The sequence below is a fragment of the Choloepus didactylus genome, chromosome 14 (genome assembly GCF_015220235.1).
Source record: "Choloepus didactylus isolate mChoDid1 chromosome 14, mChoDid1.pri, whole genome shotgun sequence".
Classification (NCBI taxonomy): Eukaryota; Metazoa; Chordata; class Mammalia; order Pilosa; family Megalonychidae; genus Choloepus; species Choloepus didactylus.
The window spans coordinates 51,154,789-51,163,108 of NC_051320.1; the positions used below are offsets into that span (position 1 = coordinate 51,154,789).

At 37.2% G+C, this 8,320-nt stretch overlaps 1 long non-coding RNA gene across 1 annotated transcript; it reads right to left on the minus strand.

Annotated features, from left to right (window-relative positions):
- Positions 1-277: 277 nt before the first annotated feature.
- On the minus strand, positions 278-7,034 carry LOC119509490. The gene is made up of 3 exons (XR_005211720.1): positions 6,913-7,034; positions 6,370-6,551; positions 278-955 (listed from the first exon to the last, which is right to left on the minus strand). It is a non-coding gene; the product is annotated as an uncharacterized LOC119509490 (long non-coding RNA).
- Between the last annotated feature and the right edge of the window lie 1,286 nt (positions 7,035-8,320).

Below are 8,320 nucleotides of genomic sequence, written 5' to 3' on the forward strand. Positions count from 1 at the left end.
ATCTGCACCTGAGCCAGGAGGGGTCCTTGCTTCCTTCCTGTCTTCCTCTGTTTCTCTTTCTCTCTCTCCCTCTCCCTTTCTTTTTCCTTTCCTTTCTTTTTCCCACGAAAAGAAAAAGCAATCTACAATTCTTTATCCAAAATGCTGAGGCAAGACACGTTTTGGAATTCAGAATATTTCAGATTTTAGAAAGGTAATTCTGTACACCCAGCAAGGTCTTGGGAAGCGTGACTATTATCACTCAATAGGATAAATATAGGCTCTGCATAGATCCACATTAGGCTAGGTCAGGTTTTGCAGTCACCAATATCCTTTGGTTGTCAGAGCATTTGGAGTTTGGCATTAAAGGCTTATGGGCTTTAAGAAACTTTGTTGAGGTATAATTTACAAATAAAATGCATTCGTTTTACATAAAGCATGATGAGTTTTGACAGGTGTGCTCATGCACAATCAAGATATGGAGCATTTCTATCACTTGCTCCAAAATTCCCTCAAGCCCTTCCATGCCAGGCCCCAGGCAACCAATCAGCTTTCTATCACCATAGATGTGATTTGCCTTTTCTAGAATTTTTTGAATCATGCAGTATTCAGAGGCCCAAATTTCAAATCCTGTCTTCTCTACTGACCAGCTCTGTGACTTTGGGTAAGTTATTTAACCTCCATTTATTGAATACTCAATCCATGCCTTCCTACTATACCAAGTGGAGGAATTTAAGCTACTCATCACAATAGCTGTATGAAATGAGTAATACCATTTTACAGATGAGAATGGTGAGGCTTAGAGAAGGCAAGTAACCTGATCAATATCACACAGCTCTTAGCCTTGATGTCACCGTCTTCTTTCAGGACTCATATTTTAAGAGAGAATGCGTTGGGTTGCACATCTTTTGTATGTGAGAGATGATGCTTCCAGGCAGCTTCGTGCTTTACTGGTCTCGCTAGGGGGCAATAGCTTCTGTAAGAGATTTAAGAAAGGACTGTGAGCATCCTTTTTGTCTCACCTGTCCTGTGCAGTAAACCTTTATTCTAGGAAGCAGGTTTGGGAATCAGTGTCAGGGAGCCTTCCTGGGAACTCGCAATGGGTTTTCACCCATGTCATCAAGCTTTCCTGAAAATGTGGCATCTTTGCTGTGATTCTTTGTGCTGATTTGATAGCCTTAATCTAGTGGCTTGATTCCTGATTCCCTAAAGGGATTTGGAAAGATAATTCTTGCATTGTCTATAAAAGTTTGTGTTTTATGGTAACTTTAATAAAGGGTATCTATAACTGCAAATATGGCCTAATGGAAACTTCGCTTCACCCCTTCTGTGGGAATCATTCTACTTAAGAGCTACATCTCTTTTTGTTGTAAAACCAGACAGTAACTCTTTTTTAATAGCACACAAATATGTTTAATATTTAAATGTCTGTAAATCATAAGATTTTAATTATGAATGGAGACATTTCTTGAAAGTGTTACACATTTCATATTAATGTTTACAACTGGTTTAAGGCACATGGTGCAGAATACTTCTTTGCTGATACAGAGATCCCCAAATGTTTATCCAACCACATTGGCACAAAATTGCTTTAGTACCTTATATGGTACAATATGTCCCTAATAAATGTTTAGGGGAAAAAGAACTTTGTGGGTAAAGCTATGCATTACTATATACTGCCAAAAATCTGTTAGTAGATTCGGGTATTTTTTTTTTTTTTTTTTTTGGTTTACAGAGATGGTACACAGAAAAAATATTATTTGTCTAACAATCTTTTAAAATCACATTATTATATAATATACAATTAAATTATTCACATGGGAAAAAATCTCTTAATACCCAAGCATTTGTCCATAATAGTTAATTTTTATACTGTCTTTTATGTTCTGGTTTGAGAAACTTCAGATGTAAAATAATTTGAACATCTCTAATAAAAGTTTTCCATATGTAAAAATGATTTTATGTTTACCAAAATAGGATCTTCAGAATAACAAAGAATTCTCACTTCTCTATTTTGTTAATAAAATACAGTACATAAATTTGAGCACATAGAATTTTTAAGGATATATACATGTTATACACATACAAGAGTTATGAAGGCAAAATAGAATATAAACATTATAAAAACAATGTATTGCTCTTAAAGTAAGTACAATCAAATTAGAGGTAGGTTTTTAAAACTCAAATTCCAGTATATTATATCTTCTTCTGTATTATACCCACAAAATTTTATATTTCATATTTAACCCAAGAATGGATTTTTAATATAAAATCTGCACTTTATTTTTCAGGACTATTATTTTAATCAAAACACTATAGTCCAACAACTAAAAATTAAAGGAAGAAAATCACGGGGTATCTAAACTGTATCAGTAGGAAGTATAATGGCTATGTGCTTTTTGATGTGACGGTTAATTTGCTATTTACCTGACAATACAATAATGTTTATAGTAGTTTTGAATGAGTTTAATTTCCTAATTTGTACTTCTTCCACTTTAACAGGAAATAGAATAAACTTTTTGTTGTGGACTAGGATACCTAGCAGAGATTAACATCTGTGGTTATAGGTATAATATAATTTTTGTCCAAACTGTTAACAGCAATATTATCTTGGTATAATTCATTCAAACTTCTCTGTATGCTCTACCCTAAATTCTTATGTCCTTTGTAAGAGACCCTGATTGGAGTCATATATGAGGTCAGAGATGCTCCCAAGAGCCAGACTCATGTTGACTCTGTAGATCATGGTAGGACTTTGGTTTTAACTCTGAGGAACAATGAGGAGCAATAAAGAGCAATGAGACCTGACTTACTTTTGCAGAATCACTCTGACAGAGGATTGGAGTAGACCGAGGAAGCAAGGGTGGGAGTAGGTGAGATGCTGCCGACTGGTACCTGGATTGTGGCAGTGGAGATGCTGAAAAGTGGTCAGATTCTGAACATATTTTGATGTTACAGATACAGGATTTGCTGACAGTTGGGTGTGGGATGTGAGGTAAAGAGAGGAGTCAACTATAACACTGAAGTTTTTGGCCTGAGGAAATGGGAGAATGGGGTTGTCATTTCTTGAGTCGGGGAAGGCTGCAGGAAGAGCTGGTTTATGTTGGTGGTTGTGGAGGTAGGACAATTATCAGAAGGTCATTGTTCAGTATGTTTTAGGAAAACCTACTAGATGTTTAAATAGAGATGTCAAATAGGCAGATAGAAAGGCCTGCTGTTCAGGGGAGAGCTGGGCTGCAGTCATGAGCACGTTAGTATTCAGCACACATCAATGCTACCTGAAACCATGAGTCTGGATGACATCCTCTAGGAATAGGAATGTTAGAAGAGAGAAGAGATCCCAAAACTGAGTTTTAGGATACTTCAAAATTCATATGTCAAGGAAATGAAGAGGAACTTGAGAAGAAGTAGCAGAAGTGGAAGAGAGAAACTCAAGTGGGTATAGCTTTCTGGAAACCGAATGATGAAAGTGTTTAAGGGAGGAGAGGAGATCAGGCAAGGACAATAGACAGAGTTATCTGAACTTTAGTAAATGCATGCTAAAGGCTCTAGTGACATCCCTTCAACAAGGAAGAAAAACATAAACTGGATGAAAAAAAGTAAACTGGATTTATAGTTGCCCAGTTGGATTCAAGGATGTTGATCAATGGAATGTCATTAATTCTGGCAATGTCTTAAACTTTCAAAATCCTGGGCCCCTAATTATTAAACTTGAAATCCCCTGCACTTTCTGTAGTTTATATGGGGAACCCAATATTTTTTCCCAATATAAAATTATAATATTGAAGGCATTTTTTCAGCCCTACACACTCCCTAACCTTTCATCATGTGCATTGTGAGTTGCCTCCTAGAGAGTCATGTCCTGCTCCTGAATTGGAGGAAAGTCACAGAGGTCTCTAGGTGCCCCAGAACTCTGGCCTCAACCCACTGTTTTCAATTTCTTAAAAAAATCAGTATCTTGGATGGAGGCATAGAGAAAATCATGACATTTGTGGATGTTGTAAAGCTTTCGGTAATAGCAAATCCATCACCTGATGAGATCTGAATTCAAAAGGAACTTGAATAAGAGTTGGTGATCTTTTGCCAATTGTGGAACACAGGAAAGGTTATCAGGAGACTAGGGTAAGTAAATTGTAGTTTTGAATTTCAAAAAGTAGAGAAGCAGGCCACGGACACAGACCATTGAGTTTGAAATCAAATATAGACAAGAATTTGAAGTGAATTATTAAAATGGGTGGTTTGTCACCATTTGGAAAGGAGGCAGTGTATCTTAGCATGTCAAGGTACCTTAATTCTAGTCCAGGATAAATGGTTTCTACATTATTAGAACAAGAAAATACAATTTTTGGAGTATGATCTTTGACAATAATCTCTCATTATATTACTGAAGCATCATCAAAGAATCTAAAGCAGAATAATATAGTCACAAAGGCATGTGATTTATAGTCAGAGGAACCGTGTTCAGGCTCTAGCTTTACAGTTTACTTATGTGATCTGGGAAAATTTACCTAACCACTGTAAATCTTAGTTTTTACAACCGAAAATGGTACAAATAATACCTTTATTACAGATTGCTGTCAAGACCAAATGAAGTATACAGATGAAAGCAATTTAAAAGGCATAAAGTACTAGTTAAAGAAATGTTGCTCAAATTATAGTAGCTGCCAAAAGTGATGATGAAATTTTAGGCTGAATTAAAGAAAGAATAGCTTACAGAGCAAAGGTCTTCTCTGCTGTGGGAAGTCAACTTCTTCCCTGCTATGGGAAGATTATACCTGGAGTTCTATATTTACATCAATATTTTCAGGGCATAGAGAAGTTGAATTGCAATCAGAGAGCCTCATCAGTATAGTGAGAAAATTGAACACCATGCCCCATGAGGAATATTTGAGGGATTGAGGTTTGAAGTGGTGAAGCTAGTGATGGTGGGGGTAAGATAACTATCATCAAGTAGTTGAAGGATCTAATGGGATGGAGAGATTCAGTTTGCTCTTAAGGGATAGTAAAAGGACAGTATAGATGAAACTTTGGAGAGTTAGACTTCTGGTCACAGAGAGGAAAAGCCTTCTGATAGAGCTATGTCATGGCTCCAGCTGGGGACTGGAGAATTCTGCATTAGTGGTTGTGCCGGTTTGAATGTATTGTGTCCCCCAAATGCCATTATCTTTGTGGTCTTGTGTGGGGCAGATGTTTTTGGTGCTGGTTAGATTTGCTTGGAATGTGCCCCACTCAGCTGTGGGTAATGATCATTTTGATGAGATGTTCCCATGGAGGCGTGGCCCCACCCATTCGGGGTGGGCCTTGATCAGTGGGGCTATATAAATGAGCTGACTCAGAGAGAGGAAACTCACTGTGTGCAGCTGGGAGTGATGTTTTGAAGAGGAGCAAGCTTGCTAGAGAGGAACGTCCTGGGAGAAAGCCGTTTTGAGGCTGGAGCTTTGGAGCAGACGCCAGCTGCCTTCCCAGCTAACAGAGGTTTTCTGGACGCCATTGGCCATCCTCCGGTGAAGGTACCCGATTGCTGAGGTGTTACCTTGGACGCTTTGTGGCCTTAAGACTGTAACTGTGTAGTGAAATAAACCCCCATTTTATAAAAGCCTATCCATCTCTGGTGTTTTGCATTCTGCAGCATTAGCAAACTAGAACAGTGGTGGCTGCCCCTCCATGGACTGAATGACCATTTGGCAGGGAGGTTTAAAAGGATTCATGATGGTGGTTGGGCATGATGACTTCTTAGTACCTTCCGACCTTATGAGTCCATTTTTCTATGACAAAGTCTATATATCTTTGAATGTATCCCTGTACCTTATGATGTTTAAGGGTATAGTGTGACATAATATTTGCAGCTCTGTTTTGATTGCATTGTCCAAATTATTTAATCCTGTGCTGAAAAGCTCATTTAAACTGAGATGTACCCTTTATTTTTTCACCACTCTACCTTGGCTCCTTGACACTTGTTCTAACCATTCGTTTGCCTTAGACACAGCAGTTCCCAGAAAAATTTAATGTTATATGAAAGGGGTTTCTATAGGCAAACTAACTGCACTCAGTCTTTATCCAAAATTAACGAACAACTTTGATCCATCAACTGTGAAAAGTAAACTGGTCATGACCTTCACTCATCACCAATCATCTCAATGACATATGTTAACTTTATTCTGATATTAGGTCATGGTCTTTCTTTGTTCTGTCAGGGCTTTTTCATCCAAGTCTAATTATTTCCAATTATATGTATTAGGAGAGCTTGGACGTCTGATGCATTGAATATGAAGTCTATCTCTGTGTGTCTGAAATTTCGAAAATAGTTAGTTGTATTTGCTGATATTTGCCCAAGAAAATAGGGGACAAAAGGGATCAACTTTAAAGTCAAATGCACTTTAAAGTACTCACCTCATTGCCCTTAAGACCTCAAACATTTCTTTTGCTGTGTGGATTGCATGTTCAGGCTCTTTTGGTTCTGTTTTGCTTTTTCACCCCGAAAGCCTCCAAATGACAATTACTACTTCTTAGCGGTTGAAACTTCAGAGAAGCTGTCACAGTGATTCAGGTTGCCCTTGATTTGAAGAAACCTTCTGGGATCAGAAATGTTGCAAGTGTTTAATACGATGGAACCTCTTCTTTGCCGAAAAGGTATCAGAGCACCAAAAACAGGTTAACTTTTGGCAGAAAATAGGATAACTCATTTCTTATTAACATTCCTAAATATGCTGAAAACAATGATCTATGTAGCTCTTTATAGTAATTCCCAAGTATTTTAGTATTTCCTTTTAAAACATCTAATACCTTTAAATTAGTATTTTTATTTTATCAAAGCTGATAGTTTAAAAATTTAACCATGTTTATTCTATGTACAGATAAGAAGTAAAATAAATTAATCTTGTAAATATTTTTTCAAAATCATTGGACTAAGTAAGAACCTTGTTTCTAATTTACCATAAACCTGGAATTGACTCCCTCCCCATCTGCTGGTTGAGGTCCTGGTATCCTGAGCCATGTCAGGCTCCCTCTATTCCATCTCACATCAAAAGGCTAAAATAACACGGATAGAGAGTACATGTAACTTGTTCCTCTGCCGCCTTCCTCCTAAAACAGACCTCTATGAAACGGTAACAAAAGGGGAAGGAAAAGAGAAATAACATGTTAAGTTAATTTTTTAAAATTTATTTCCAGTTCTTTTTTTGCCTCAGGTATGTATGCAGGCAGGTGTTTATTTTCATGGCTACATTCCTGTATATTGAATTAATTGAACCGTTAAGGAATGGTATAAACAAAATTAAGCTTTCTAATCAATTTTATCCCAATAAAATGTAAAATTATACAAAAATGCAGTGCCTATCAAATTGCATTTTTAGAGTGTCCTTGAGAGTAAGTGCCATTTTATTGAATAAATGTAACTTAAAATAAACTCCCATAATTTTTGTTATCAGTAATATGCTGGAAATAATGATCTTCAGGGTTAGAGTTAATAACCTCTGAAAGTGACTGGATTTGATACCTTAGTTCTTGAATCTTCCCAGCATGTCACTAAAAATGACAACTATTTTAGACATTTTGACTTGAAATTAGGCTTGAAAATAGCTACTCTCTTGGGCTGAGTTAACATTTAATGTTGGGCCAGTAGAAATGACTGCTGATTCTCATTCTTTATATTAATTCCATGGGGAGGGTGAGCTAGTAAAACATTTGTGTGAGCTGGTCATTATTTGAAATTTATTTACCAAAGTGGCTTACGTAATAATCATCCTTGTGCTAAATCAGTCAGTCAACAAGTTTTTATTGAGTCCCCACTGGGTTAGAGTAATGTACAGTAATGATGTATTCAGTAGTGTGCAGATGTATGCAGCAAAGATTAGACATGATCTCGACCCCCAAGGCCTTACAATCCATTACGGGAGACAAACAGATGCATATCATCAACTGAAATATAACCAGATGACTTAACTCCCAGAGCATGGAGGAGTAATGGCTGGGCAGGGATTGTTCTGCTGGGTGATGGGATGGGTTGAATGTGGGACACTTCCATGAGGTAGGTGTCTTGGTCTGGGTTTAGGTTAAAGAAAGTTAGTTAGTGGCTCAGTATATGAGAAAAGCAAATTGGTTTAGGGAATACAATGTAACTCAGACAAAGACTAAGGTGGAGGAGGGAAGTCCCTTTGATTTACCTGGACGTATATACCAAGAGAGGAGAGCATACAGGTAAGACAGATAATACATGGAAGTGTTTGAAGCCAAGGTTTGAGCAGGAATGGCACTGGAGGGATATGGGTTGCATATCACAATGATAAGCTCTATTTTAATTTTGTTAAATGAAGGCATCTCATGAAAACAAAGGTAAATGAGA